Here is a 14,975-nt window from a genome sequence, read left to right on the forward strand (position 1 = left end):
TTCTCATACGTTTCAAATGAAAGGGTTTTGTCCATTTAAATACGTCCTATTGTGACTTTTCTACTTATGCCCTTGTAATAGTAGAGCTCATGATAGCACTATTATAATGCTGAGTCTCTGTGTGTCAACTGCCAAAGTTTACTCATTCTTTTTATTTATGTTCATACCATAACTGGAAGGATGAGAAGAAAATGTCCAGAAATATTGAACATATCCCTTGAAGTGAAAGTTTTTCTACTCTTAATGTAATGGAACATCTATTCTCTGCTCCACCTACTTAATAGAAATGCAGATCGATTTTTTTCCCCCATTTTATCAGTATAATACTTTCTAACTATTGATGAAGCTTTGTATTCCTCTCTGGACTTTGCAGTAAATAAATCCACAAAAATTTCAGTTTATTTTCCTGTATACAAGAATCTAAGATGATTTGATTTAAGACAGGTCCCAAAATGCAAGACCATCATATGGATTCAGTCACGTTCAGTGGATTCCTGCCCAACAGACAGTGGCGTACTTCCTTTTAAATCTCTTTGTTAAAGTCCTTGAGTGTCAACAAACCAATTAAGAAGAAACTCAAAAAGTGGTATAAATACAAACTCTATAAAGGATCTCCTCTAATATCTACTTAAAGTTCACGTTAAAAACAACAACAATTATTCATTGTGACTGTTAACGGCTTATCTTTAATTTTCATGAAGTCTCTATGTGTATCTCCCTCCAGAAGGTATTTCTGAAAGCTGACAATTTCATAATCATTCATCAGTTATTTTTTTAAATGCAGAAATACAGGTTCTGTAGCAGAAGTGTCCAAGTAAGAGAAGTGCTGCTTGGCATCCATGATACGTCATCCATGCCTCTTCCTGTCATTATGTCTTAGTAGGCTATCCGTATCTACACATGTTGGACCATTATACTATGCTGTCACTGTGTAAGCAAATTAATCAAGAGGAGTTTGATGATCTCTCTGAGCAGTTGCTATTTCCTTTCATCATTCTCAGAAACTTAAATAATTGTCTGATAAGGTGGAAATATTGACAGTTGAAATTAATCTGCAAAAATATGGTCTCATATCATTACTTCTCTTTACTGAACATTGAAGATACTACTTACTTTACGCCGACCTGAATCATGCTTTTATTTTTATCGACCTGTCTCTTTGTTTATCTGTTCTATTCCATCCTTTAATAGAAAGGAAGACAATATTAAAATAGCGATGATTATGTTTCTATCATTTTGTAAGAGATTAGTTGCAGTCAATGCCATCTAACTCTTCCTCAAAGCCCTCATTGTGTATCTTTCATCATACTCTTGTAACTTGATCCTGTCATCATTAACTTGCTATTTGTTCACAATTGTGTTGACGAGGCAGAAACTACCATCCCTAAAATCTCAACATGTTCCTCTTTTTAACTTCATTCATAATGGGTAAGAATCTGCCAGGAAATTCAAACAAACTAAAAGGAAAGCCTGTGGTATCCTTCATGGATAGTTCGTTCTTACAAATATGTGATTGCTTTTTGTATGGCTTGATCCTGAAGCTGACAGAGTCAGAAGGAATTTCGATCGCTCATTTACCATCTCTTAGATCATCTGAGACAAAGTATAGTGTGTGTGTGGGTGTTTTATAGCGAAGCCACATCGGACTATCTGCTGTGTCAACCGAGGGGAATCGTAATTATGAAAGGTTACAAGGAATTATACTTCCCTTTCAATCTTGCCACGTCGTAGCCAAGAAGCAATCTATTACAGGGTTTTTATAACCTTGCATTCTTAAACAACAATGCACTGACAAAAGGAACTCATTTTCTTTCGGTATTGATTGTCTTAAAATAATAAATAGACTATTTCCTCTGGCAGGATTCAAAACAAATTTACATTATTATGAGAGTAAAGTGCAACACCACACGGTAACCGTTATGAGGCGTTGTATCATCACTCTCTCTTTTTTTTTTTCTCGGTGTTATATTTTACTTCTTTTTAAGTCCCCCACTGGGACAACGGTAACTCTTCGAATTTACAACGCTAAAATCAGTAGTTCGATTTTCCTCAGTGAACACAATCGATAGCCCTATGTGGCTTTGCTATAAGAAAACACACACTTCTTTTTAACTAGATCTTACAGGGGTAGATATTTTTTGTTTGTTTCTTATTCGTAGTTCTTTAGCAAGTAAATCGTTCTAAGATAATGTGAGTTAATACTCTGCCGATTTTTCACACAGGAGTTTGGAGTATCTCAAGGTTAAGTCTTGAGTGTCATATATTTTAGTATTAAAATCAATGCCATGAGTAAACAGCTTCAAACTGTTACAAAAATCCTCCTTTAGATCATTGAATATGAGATACATTAAACAGCAGCCACAACTTGATTATGTGTGTGTAAACCAGTACAAATAAAATGACCTATATTCATTGTTGCTACTATTGAGGATTGCACCCTGACCATGAGTTCCAACTAAAAACTGTCTTGTTTTTAATAAACTACTTGTTTATTTTGTTATTAAGTATTAAGGTTCTCGATTGGCTACATCAGATCTCCCAGTCATCTGTTTTCAAAATAGAATTGTAAGCAATTTAAAAGCGAGTAACAGAACAAAACTTTTTTCTAGGTCAAGCTGACCATCAACAGGGGGCTGTCTTGTTTGCGCAGATATCGTGGGCTGGAAGCAACTCTAACAGGATTCCACATTGTTTTCTTTAAAGCATGAATCTAACTCACCAATGTGTGAGAAGTGTGACATCCAAATCACTATTGTTTTCATTTCACTTTCCTGGTGCTCTTATGACATTCATCTAAGTCATTATTTTAGAAACTTTAATTCAAATTACTTATTTAACATAGACAATATAACTTAAATTGAGATGTTGTTTGGATTAGCAAAGGTTTTAGTTATTCACGGACCACTGTTCTATTTAATTTTTGAATCTAGAAAAAAACCATAATAATGTATATTTTATCCAAAATTGAGTTCAGATGTCAATTTTTTTAGATGTATTAAATTTTGTACCCTTTGATTATTTAAGTTTATTGTATATGTGTAATATATATAAAAGAGCTGCACTTGCCTGCTTTAGTAATATATTAAATTGGTGATGAAGCAAACTTTTCACATCTGAGAGTAATAAGTAGTCTGAACTCTATGATTTAAGAAATTGCAATTATTTTTAGTTACTACATTTCTAACTTCGCTTCCATTAATGCATCAACCCAGATTAAAACTTATTAATTTGGAGGAGTTCCTATGTGGGTCAGCGGTAAGTTTAAAAGCTAGAATTATGAATTCGATGTTTACAGAAAACACATTACAGAGAGCCGTTGTGCAGCTTTTCGTTACAACAAAAACTGGTCCGGCATGATCAAGTGGTTAGAGCGCTCTACTCGCAATCTGGAGGTCACACCAAACATTTTCGGCCGTGGGGCATTATAATGTTACAGTTAATCCCACTATTCGTTGGTGAAAGAGTAATCCAGGAGTTGGTTGTGGGTGGTGATGACTAGCTGCTTTCCCTCTAATCCTAGACCGCTAAATTAGAGACAGCTAGCGCAAATAACCCTCGTGTAGAGTGGCGAGAAATTCAAAAGAAATAAATAAAACAAAAACTATTTTTCTTGAGATTTGGTGTCGTCATCTAGTAAAGAAAAAATAATATTAGTGAAATTATCGTTTATTTTTGTGAATGTTTTTACCTTTAACAAAACCTTTCACAACTAAATATAATTCTTACTTATATTAACACATTTTATAATATATTTAATCGTATAATATTTTGTGCTGTAAATTAAGTTTGAATCTAAAGTTTATCGTATTTTCTTTACCAAAATATTTTTCTTGAACATGTGAATCATACCAATATCGTAAAAGTTATATTTATGCATTACTGCCACCCTGTGGTCCCCCAGTAAGACGACGGTAAGACTTCGAATTTACAACGCTAAAATCAGAGACTAGATTTCCTTTGGTGGACACAGCAGATTCCGGTGAACTCAGCAGATAGCCCAATGTGGCTTTGCTATTAGATAAATACACACACACAACAGATGCATCAGATGTGGATTTGATATACGAAAACACGCATACACACATACGCACATGCCACCCTGTGGTTCAAATGTAATCTGGAGGGCTTATAACTCTAGAAATCGGAGTGCGATATCTTTGGTGGACGCAGCACAAATATCTTTGCAGCTTTGATAATACAAATAACCCAGAAAAGCTTCATTGTTGCTATATTGTAAAATCCATTTGTTATTGTGCAAAATATATTGCTTTCTAGTAAATTATTCATAAAAACATTAAATGTTTATATCAAAAGTATGGAAAGAGTTATTACTCTGATTAGTTTCTGGCAACTAAACAACAATTAAGTAATTAGCCTATATTTCTTATTACTTTACATCTTCTCGTAAAAAATATATAGTAAACTTTTCTCAAAGGAACAAGTACTTTTAATTAATACTTCCAACGACTACTGCTAATGCGAATTATAAATAAAACGTGGAAAACGTAAATAATTTGTACGTTTTGTGTGTTGCTTTTTAATTTTTGTTTTGTGATCGATAGAATGATGAGGTATTAAATTGTAATTACTAACTTCTTTATTTTTACGATATCTTTGGAGTACAGTTTCATATTTTTAATATAGAAATACTAAATAGAGTAAGTTATTTAGCTGCAAATTGCTATGTTTAAACTTTTCGAAGTTAGACTTGATTTTGCTCATATATTATAAAGGTTTAAAAACGTTAAGATGCTTTAAAAAAAAAAAAAAAGCTTTACTGATGTTGGAAATAATTGTAATTAAATTAATATTCATTTATAATCCAATAATGATCGAAGAATTATCCTAAAAGTATAAATTTGTTTTGTTGAGTTTTGTTATTTTTAAAATAAAAATTCATATTTAGTTAATGAAAGTTGTCCTAGTTTCAAATGAGGGATTTTTCCTTTTAACAGTTTTTTTAATAAGCTTTTAATTTATTTATGCTTGCCAATAACACTGACCTAAAATAAAAATGCTTGGAAGTATCTCAGGGTAAGACTATTTTAAAGACAAAAAATCCCTTCGCTTTTTTGAGAAATAACTGTTTGTTAGGTTTGATAGGGTCGCGATTCTTTACAGTAAGTGTCTTCGACTTGTTGACGATAAATTTAAACTTATATAAATGAAGACCACGCAATAAATATATTCAAAATAAGGCAATCGTATGCACAAAGAATTCTTTACACTATTGCTAATCACACTTGTATCCACAGCTTGAAATAATTGCATTTTTTCCGTCAAAGTCCCCATAGTTCGATCAAGTTACTTTAAAACAGCTTTTAACAAGACAAATTATTCTCCCCTAATCTGTTATTATAATACAATCAATGATAAATTCACTTGCGTTTCCCAATGGGTTACCACAGTTGTCGCCAGAGCTTTAAATAATTATGTTTTTCATTATTAAAATTTGTTACTAGGATTCCGATACAGAAAAATTTTGTGTGCTTCTTTTATACTTTTAAATTTTATTTATACTGAATCTGAAATGTTTCTTCCCTTTAAATAGTACGACATTGTGAAATTACGCATTTTTTTCAGTTGTCCATTAATCATTTCTTGAAATGTGTGCGAAATTGTTACTAAGTTGATAATATAGGATTATTTTATTTATTTATGTTTTTTATACTCTATAGATGTCGGCCCTATCTTTTATAAAGGTCTCATGTAACTATTTATATTGGTTTGAGCAGATGTTTTATGATTATGTCGGTGAGTTGAAGTAAAATTAACAGTTGTAAAGTACTTGAAACATATATCTGACTAACAAGTATTAACTTTAGTTTCAAGAAGACTACGATAATTATATAATACAGACTATAGTAGTAATATAGTGTCCTACGAGTTCAAACACTAGCACTATTACTAGTTCTCATCTGATATTTAACAAACATTAAGGGGGGAATATACCGAACGTTTGAAATATATCATTTAAGAGGGACTTGGCATGGCTTAGTGGTTAGGGGCGTTCAACTCGCACGTTGCAAACCGCTAATTGGAATTCCCACCACTGAACATGATCGCCTTTTAAAGCCGTGTAAGTGAGGGCGTTATAATTTTAGGGCAGCCCTACTATTCATTTGTAGAATGAGTACCCCAAGAGTTGGCATTGGATGGTGTTAACTAGCTGCCTTCCTTCTAGTCTGTTATTTCAAAGTGAGGGAACAAAACCACTTTATTGTGTGATAAAGTAAATAATGTCTTCTGGGGCCAGCTACCCATTATGGGACATCAAACATATTCTAGGAAACAAAAAAAATAAATATTTGCACTTTCAAAGCCACCTTCAAATTAACATATGTGGCAAGCAAACAACAAGACTTTGTTAAAAGAAGAAAACAAAGTCTCCATGGTAGTTTATCCATCATGGGGCATAATCTATTATAGTATTAACTACAAGTTGATTTCAAAAACAACCATAGACCAATGAGAATATCACAATTGTTACATTATGAGAAAAAGTGTGTAACACTATATGGTTAATATGCTTGTTGCATCAAATGGCTATAAATGTTAAGCTGGATAAATCTAATTATAGCATTTATCAAACACCTTAGTGAGATCCCCATTAATTTTATTAAGTGAAAATAATTTCTTATAACTAGACAAGATTTCTATCATAGGTATCATTCTAGCAGCACTCTCTTCCAACAACTGAATGTCCTTTTTAGGGTAAAGAGCCCAAGATTCAAGACACTGCTTCAAACATAACCTAACTAGCAACCTGTATGATGAAGTAATAACCTAATTAGACTCATATTTAATATTTCTGTAAGTACTATTATTAAGATCATATTCTCCTTGCCACTAGTAGCAGCATGCTGCTTGGATAACTTAAGATACTGATCTACCAGGACACCAAGATATTTTTCTTTTGTAACAATAGTAAAGCTATCTCCATCAAAATTACTTATAATTCAGATTATGATAACCCGTATCAGTGACATAGCCAGGTATTGAATTTTGAGAGGGCCTTAGAGTTACAATAAACAAACCCTTGCAGACAAATTACAGGGAGCTAAAAAACCTGAGTATAACATATTCAGATGTGGAACTCACCATGTTGAGTGGGCTAGCTGTGGCTTGATCAAACCTGAGTATAACATATTCAGATGTGGAATTCACCATGTTGAGTGGGCTAGCTGTGGCCTGATCAAGCCTGAGTATAACATATTCAGATGTGGAACTCACCATGTTGAGTGGGCTAGCTGTGGCCTGATCAAACCTGAGTATAACATATTCAGATGTGGAACTCACCATGTTGAGTGGGCAAGCTGTGGCCTGATCAGTTATACCCTTGGTTATGGACACTCATTTACTTGTATTTATTGTAACTAAAAAGTATCTGTAAGCTATTTGCTTAATTAAACAAATGATGTAAATCCTTCTGTAAGCAGCAACCTAATCTTCAGAACTAGCAATACTTGTTACACTTTTATCTTTTTTTGAAAAATGCATTGGGTGTAACTCAGCTTTTGGGTCAACTCACAGTGCCAATTTACTTGCTAAAAATGACATTAGGTATGCACAACCTGATTTCTGGGTTTAAGTCAAGCAAGTCAGACCTACTTAGAGTTAACTAATTTTCTTTAAATATTGGGCTTAAATCTTTCAAGTAAAATATTTAAATTTGTTTTCAGTCTTTTTTAAAAACATTTATAAGTAGTGTTTTTCTTTCCATAAACCAATATCTAATCACAACATTAGATTGGTTTATTTTATAGCATTATATGCAAGACTACTCTACATTTGTTTCTCAGTAAAATAAACATTGTTTTAAATATTAGCAGTGTACCAGTTACAATTATACATAAGATAATGTGCATCAGACATTATTCTACCCCTTTTTTATATAATAATCCTGCAGTTTTTGTAAAGTTTGTGGTATAATGGCTAGAGCAAAAGCTTCTTATGGAAAAGGTGTTGCTTTAAATTCTGGTAAGGGCAAATGTTTCGAGTGTGTTTGAGAATTTATATGTAAATCACCAAATGTAACTTCTTTACAGTACAATAGATGGCAGCATTTTATAACAGAAACTGAGAATAGACCTAGTCAAACTGGGAATGCGAATACTTTTATTTTTAATTTACTATCCGTTTCCATCAACAACAACAAGAAAAAAGAGAACACATTACTTTTCTGTAGAATTACCAATAAATTATGTTTTAACCCCTTTTAACAAGAAATCTAAAGTTATGCACAGAATTTAATGTTTTTCAAAAACACATTCAAAACGTTCTTTCTGAACTATTTCCTCTACTTGCCTAGAAATATGATTTTTGTACAGTAACCACACAGATAATATCTGTACAGCATAGATGTACAATCATTATGCTGAACAACTACACTTAAGACTATGAAAATGTAATGTGTATGTAAACTTTTGTTTTATAAGAAACCAAATTTTCTATTCCACATCCTTGAATGGATAAATTCAAGTCAGGATATAAGACATGATGGCCAGGTGGTTAAAGTGCTTGACTCGTAATCTGAGGGTCGTAGGTTCGAATCCCATCACATTAAACGTTCACCCATTCAGCCACAGGGGCATTATAATGTGGTGGTCAATCCCATTATTTGTTGGTAAAGGAGTAGCCCAAGAGGTGGCAGTGGGTGGTGATGACTAGCTGCTTTCTCTCTAGTCTTACCCTGCTAAATTAGGGACGGCTAGTGCAGATAGTCTTCCTGTAGCTTTGCACAAAGTTAAAAAACAAACAAACATGATGAAAAAAAGCAGTTGACCACACACATAGGTTTCTTCATCATGATATTGCCCATTTGTGTGTATATATATATATAAGCCATCAAATTATGTATTATTAATTTAAACTAAAAGATTTAAATAAAATAAAATAAAAAGCCTAAAATAAAAATTTATAAAACATGAATAGTTAAGCATGTCATTAATGCTGCTGTACAGTGTGCATGTATTTTGTTAACATCATAAGATGTATCCTACATCCTTGCACAGTTTGTGAAATTCTTGAACTGTCAATTTCAAGTAACTTAGTTTGTGTGAAGTAATTACATATCTCCAAATGTATATTTTAAGACTACAGTTGAATCATAAGCTAATCTTACAGTGTTTCATCAAGTATTATTACGGATGCATTCTTATTTGTAAAGTATGTATTAAATAAACATAAAATAAGTGAACTGCCCATCACTGTCATATGTGGTTTTAGTTGTAACTCCAAAATTGTATAACTTCTATTTGCTACTATCTAAAAAAAAATGTTTCAGAACTAATTGAGTGAATTTATTTTGTTATAGACAGTTGGTATATAGTTAGGTTTCCAGAAAATATTTTAGTATAGAAATGGTAATAAATGGATTTGCAATTAAGAAACTTATAATGTATTATTCTATACAACAATAACTTATGAAGAAATATGACAACTTAAATAAAAACCACGTGTATGTGTATGACATATAAAGAAGTTATTTAAGCTGATGTTTAGTTAATCTGGTTAACATTACTGATTTAGTTTTCAGCTCTTTCTGAAAATTCTTAAATATGCTTTGTTAGATCTGAAAATTAAAGATATCAGAACTATATCAATTGTACAATGTCCTATATCTTCAGCTCTGTAATGACATTTTAGGTCTGTCATTGATGTTTAAAATCTCTGAAATACCCAAGTACAAATGCCACAATACATTGTTGATGAAACTAAACAATTTTTAAGTTATTAATTGAAATAGTAATTCCTTTAGTAATCTTGTCCAGCTTATATGCATCTAAGCCAAGCATTTTCCTAATTTTGGTAGAACTTGTTAGAAACATGTCTTAAACCATTGATAATAGAGGCACCTCTGACCACTACTATGTGAACAACTTCATTCTGCATCCAGTGTTGGTTTCTTAAGAAACATTACATATTACAAGTCTCAGTTAAGTGGATAATCACCCTAAAAAGCTGACTAAAAGTTAAACTCATTTTAGTTGGCTGAGTCCAACATGACATTTGTTTCAAGCATCATGAGGAACACTAGCACATGTATGCTAGTTATTGTATTTGATTTTCCTAACTTCAAGACTATTCTTACCAGCATTTTAGAATCATTTACTTCCAACTTTGTTTATTTTCTGGCTATATGAATATCTTGTGGGTAGAAAGCATGTTTTGTATGGTTATAATGGTCATTATGTGGACAGTGTTTACTATTTTACATATTATTATCTTCTAGAATCTACCTCTTAATCCAAAACCTTTCTTGAACAGTCTCACTGGAAAACCTGTAATTGTTAAGTTGAAACGGAGAATGGAATATAAAGGATATCTTGTATCTGTGGATGGTTATAGGTAGACCTATTACTTTTGAATAATTTAACCTACATATAACACTGTAATTTTTAATGCATTCATTTATGTGAAATTGTTTACCTTTGACAACTGTTGCATCCTGCATTTCAGTTGTCAGAATTATATTTACTAACCATTTATAAATATTAATGTACAAATGCTTAAACATTTTGGGTATTTTTTAGTATGACTCATCTCTCAGTTGGTGCTCTCTCCACCATGGCACAGAATATAGAAACATTCAGAAGACACATTCTCTCAGAGTCCAATGTATCAGTCATGTTCTAAATAGGCTCTTGGGTCAAACGGAGTGCTTTAAATGGAAATTGACAATAATGAATATAGAATCCAATAGTAATAGCAACACACTTCAGCACTAATACTTGTACTGTAATTATTTCACATAGTATTTTCTAATATCATGTAACTTAAACATAATCTTTCCTCATGTTAAAAAAAACTATTGAAATAGCTGATAATTCAAGCTCTGAAATACTTAGTTATAATCATCAGTCCTGTGTTATTCTTGAATCAATTTATTCACAGTATTGTACTCTGTAGAAGTTATTGATATAAAAATGGATAACAATCTCCATAGTCATTTAACAAGCATCTTTAGGTTAAGTAAAGTTTTTCATCTTTTGATAGAAATCCATTAAAACAGCCTTTTCCAGGCATGATTTAAATTTAACATGAAATAAACCCATGTTGCGTTTCATTGTCAACTTTGTTCTAAGCGTTATTGGTGCAAACTTCCAATTTTTCATCTGCACGAAGAAAGGATCATTGCTATTAATTCGGTACAAAACTTTTTATGCACAAATGAGGCTTTAAAACATTAAATAGGCATGTAAATAACAGGCTAAAGTATTAATGGGGCTCACTTTTTAGGGGTCAATCCTATAGTTCACTGTAAAATGTACTCTATAATGGTTATCAGAAAAATCCCTGAATTAACTAGCAGATGTTACATAAATTTCAAGGAAACTAAAAATATCAACATATCTCGATTTATTTTGTTGTAAACAAATACTTAGGTGGTGTTGAATGGTAAACCCTTAGTAAAGTGTACACAAGAAAATCAGGTGTATTACAAAAATATTTGTACTCAAGATATGCCTGTGAATTACTGAGGTCAGTCTGACTCAGACAAGCGAGTGTGAAAAATTATTTCATGTAAAGAATAAAAGTAGTTTTCTCCATTGTACAGTTTGCATAACCTATCAAACCTTTAAAATACACATCTACATTGTCTTTCAGTTTTCATGAATATTGTATCTGGTATTTACTCTCCTCTATTGTGAACTGACGTGAAACCAGCATTGTACAGCATTGATAAACAGCGTCAATGTTGAATGGCACTCTATAAAAAGTCATGGAATGTGCCTTTGATTCCTACCTTTGCACATGGAGTAAATATGGCGATCTTTTCACTGCAGCTAAACAGAATTGTCTTAGTTTCCTAATAAATCTCTTGATTAAAATCATTTTTGAGATGAAAAAATATACAGTTGTTGTTTTATTATCCATATTTTTATATTAAAGATACTTACAATGCTCTTAATTGAAGATACAGCCATGAAAATATCCCTGTGCATTTTGGATACTATGACTGTAACATGACTTTTAACAAACAAATAATAGAATACTAAAATACTTAGGGTTTTTAAATAAATTGTACTAAATTATGTAAAAAGATTAAGCTGAAAATAGAACATAAGTGGTTAAGTTCTTTTTATACAAATGAGTGGAATTTCTGTGTTCTCTGTTAGAAATATTTTTATTTCACATAATGTTCCTTTAATCATACTTTTCAACTAATAAATCTTTTAATCAGAAAATAATTATTTTTCTGAAGCTGGCAAACACTGAAGAATACATAGATAGCAACAATACTGGGAACCTTGGGGAAGTTATGGTTCATTGCAACAATATCTTATATATCCGTGGAGAGGAAGACGAAGAGGCTGAAGAAATGAAAGAATAATCATTTTGAAGGACCATGTTTCCTAGTGCAGCAGTTGAATTGTGCTATTTGTGTTTGTAAAATAGTTTCAGTCAAACATACTTGTCATGTGATAAATAAATGGTCCAACTTTTCATCAAACTTAAGTTCATTCTACAATTTTCTTTTTTTTTTTATCAAAGTAAATGTACTATGAAAAATAATGCATGTTAATATACTTGTAAAACAAAACTTCAAGTCATTTTTACCCTAAGGAAAATTATAATCATATATTGAGGAGACATCTTCAAGCATATTTAATGGCCTGTTTTGTCTTTTTTTTATTGTGAATGTGTTTCAGTGCAATTTATTTCTGTAAGATGTAAAATAAGTTGATATATAAACATATTGTATCATCTGAGAACTTTTATTTTCATATGACACTGGATGTTTATATTTTTATCAGCAAGTTTGCTTCTTCAGAGCCAGATGTTCCCAGTAATAAGAGAGAATGTTGTTTGAAAGTTTTAAGCTTTTTTTTAAGTATTTTGCTTCCTGAAATGTTGAAGTATAAAAAAATGCACATACACTTAAGTGAATTTTTTAACTTTAATCAAAGTATCTAAACAACATTTCAGAACTTTTTAACAGATATGTAATATGAAATAAAACAGTGGTTCACACCTTCTTTTTTTAACGTTGAAATTAAACTTTTTTATTTTTTTACATTTATTTTATTGAAAGTAAATCTAGGCTATTGGCATATGTATGAAGTTTGTTGTTGTCTGGGTGGTTCATTCATTATTTTCTATTGTTGAAAACAAGATATGTGTTCAATATATTAAGTATTCTTTGTTACTGTTGCAAGCTATAATTTCAATGTTTGTTTGCCAGAGGAAGAATATCATTACATCAAGCTAAAGTAATAGAGTTGTGTAGTAAGAATGTCATTACATCAAGCTAAAGTAATAGAGTTGTGTAGTAAGAATGTCATTACATCAAGCTAAAGTAATAGAATTCTACAGTAAGTATGAAATGAATAATGTAAATGTAATTGGTTGACTTAGTGTATTAGTGAATTATGTCTATTCATCTGGGATTTAATTAGTCAGCACATTTGTTACTGAGAAAACTTTGCAAGTAAGTTTATAAGTAAATTAGAAGGCCAGACAGCAAGATAGCTCAATAACCTTCAGAAGTATAATTTTATTATTTCACATTGCTGATGCATTATCCCGAGACCATGTGTTAATATGGAATGTTTGAGAAAAGGGAAGTGCAAGATAGTAAATGTGACTAACCAAAAGTACGATAGAGTTTAATCTGCCTAAGATCTAATCTCTACAAGTGATAATTTAGGATTAATGAAAGATGCTCAGGCAGGAAGATACAAATTTGAAACCTCATGTCAAATGCATCAAAGATTGTGTGGAAAAACATGACAAATGGTTGCTTCATACAGTGCTGATACAAATATGTAATGGGCAGTGTGGGATTCATTATACTTAAAGGAAGGCTTTTTCATGTTATAAATGAGAGATACAATGACTAGAATCATTACTTCCAGAATCTCTACATTATGAAGTACTCTGTCATTTCAACAACCTTTCAGTAGCTGCACAATTAGATGTTAAGATGACATAGGGAGAGCAAGAGAATTTTTATATTGGTTTGAGTGCTGAAAATCTGTATAAACTTGAATTATAACATGAGTGAAAAGGTTCACAAAAAAAACCAAAACAACTTGAACAACTAGAGTACCACTTCAGAATTACTGGCAAAGAGCTTAGTCCTCTGCCACAAAGTAACCTTGGGAATATATAAACATCAAGGTTGGGATGGACTATTTCCCCAAATATCCACAAGCATCTTTCTTCATCTTCTAACATATGGTGAAAAGATATGTGGGTGAACATAAAGAAACATAACAGGAATATCTTCCACTGCTACTAATGAGTTATAAAGTGACCTCACCTGAAACTACAGATAACAAATTATTATCACTGATATTTAGGAAAGCATTGCCATTGGACCTTCTTTATTCCTGACGATAATCATTCTACAACATCTTAAACAGAATATGCAGAAAGAGTAAGAAATGCCATTGATATCATACATAGCTTTGTCTGGAAAGGTTTGACTTAGCTAGTGATAAATGGAAAACTTGCTATGATATTAATGGTGATAAAACTGAATTTCATAAAGATAAAGATGAGCTTTAATGTTAAATGAATGTTGGTAACGACCATATGTTGTACTGAAAAGAATTGGTCATGTGGCTTATAAAATCCAGAAGCACAGGCTGTCCAGTCTGAAAATCACCTACCATGATTGTCTTTGGAAGTACATCAATGAGAGAATGTGGAACTAGTTAACACCTGACAGACATTTCCAGTGGAAAGTCAACCTACTGAAGAGTCAAGGGGCTTCTCTACTAAACTTTAATATCCACATCCTGAAAGGTGTGTGTGTTTACAATAACAACATAGGAAAAGCGATAGCATGCATTGCTAATGAAAAGTAAAATATAGCAGCTGCAAACATTAGCAAGACTCTAGAATAAGCAAAATCAGGACAAAAGAATTAGTGTGAATGAAAACTTTCAAATACAAAAATAAAGACTAACCTAGAGTCATACCAGATAGAAGTTATTAACTTGTGAATTGCTACATTTAGTAGT

At 31.8% G+C, this 14,975-nt stretch overlaps 1 long non-coding RNA gene across 1 annotated transcript; it reads left to right on the plus strand.

Moving 5' to 3' along the window:
- The first annotated feature begins 5,673 nt into the window (after positions 1-5,673).
- Positions 5,674-12,457, plus strand: LOC143239222 (uncharacterized). The gene is made up of 2 exons (XR_013021067.1): positions 5,674-5,754; positions 12,209-12,457. It is a non-coding gene; the product is annotated as an uncharacterized LOC143239222 (long non-coding RNA).
- Positions 12,458-14,975: the final 2,518 nt, after the last annotated feature.

This window comes from Tachypleus tridentatus, chromosome 13, assembly GCF_004210375.1.
Source record: "Tachypleus tridentatus isolate NWPU-2018 chromosome 13, ASM421037v1, whole genome shotgun sequence".
Classification (NCBI taxonomy): Eukaryota; Metazoa; Arthropoda; class Merostomata; order Xiphosura; family Limulidae; genus Tachypleus; species Tachypleus tridentatus.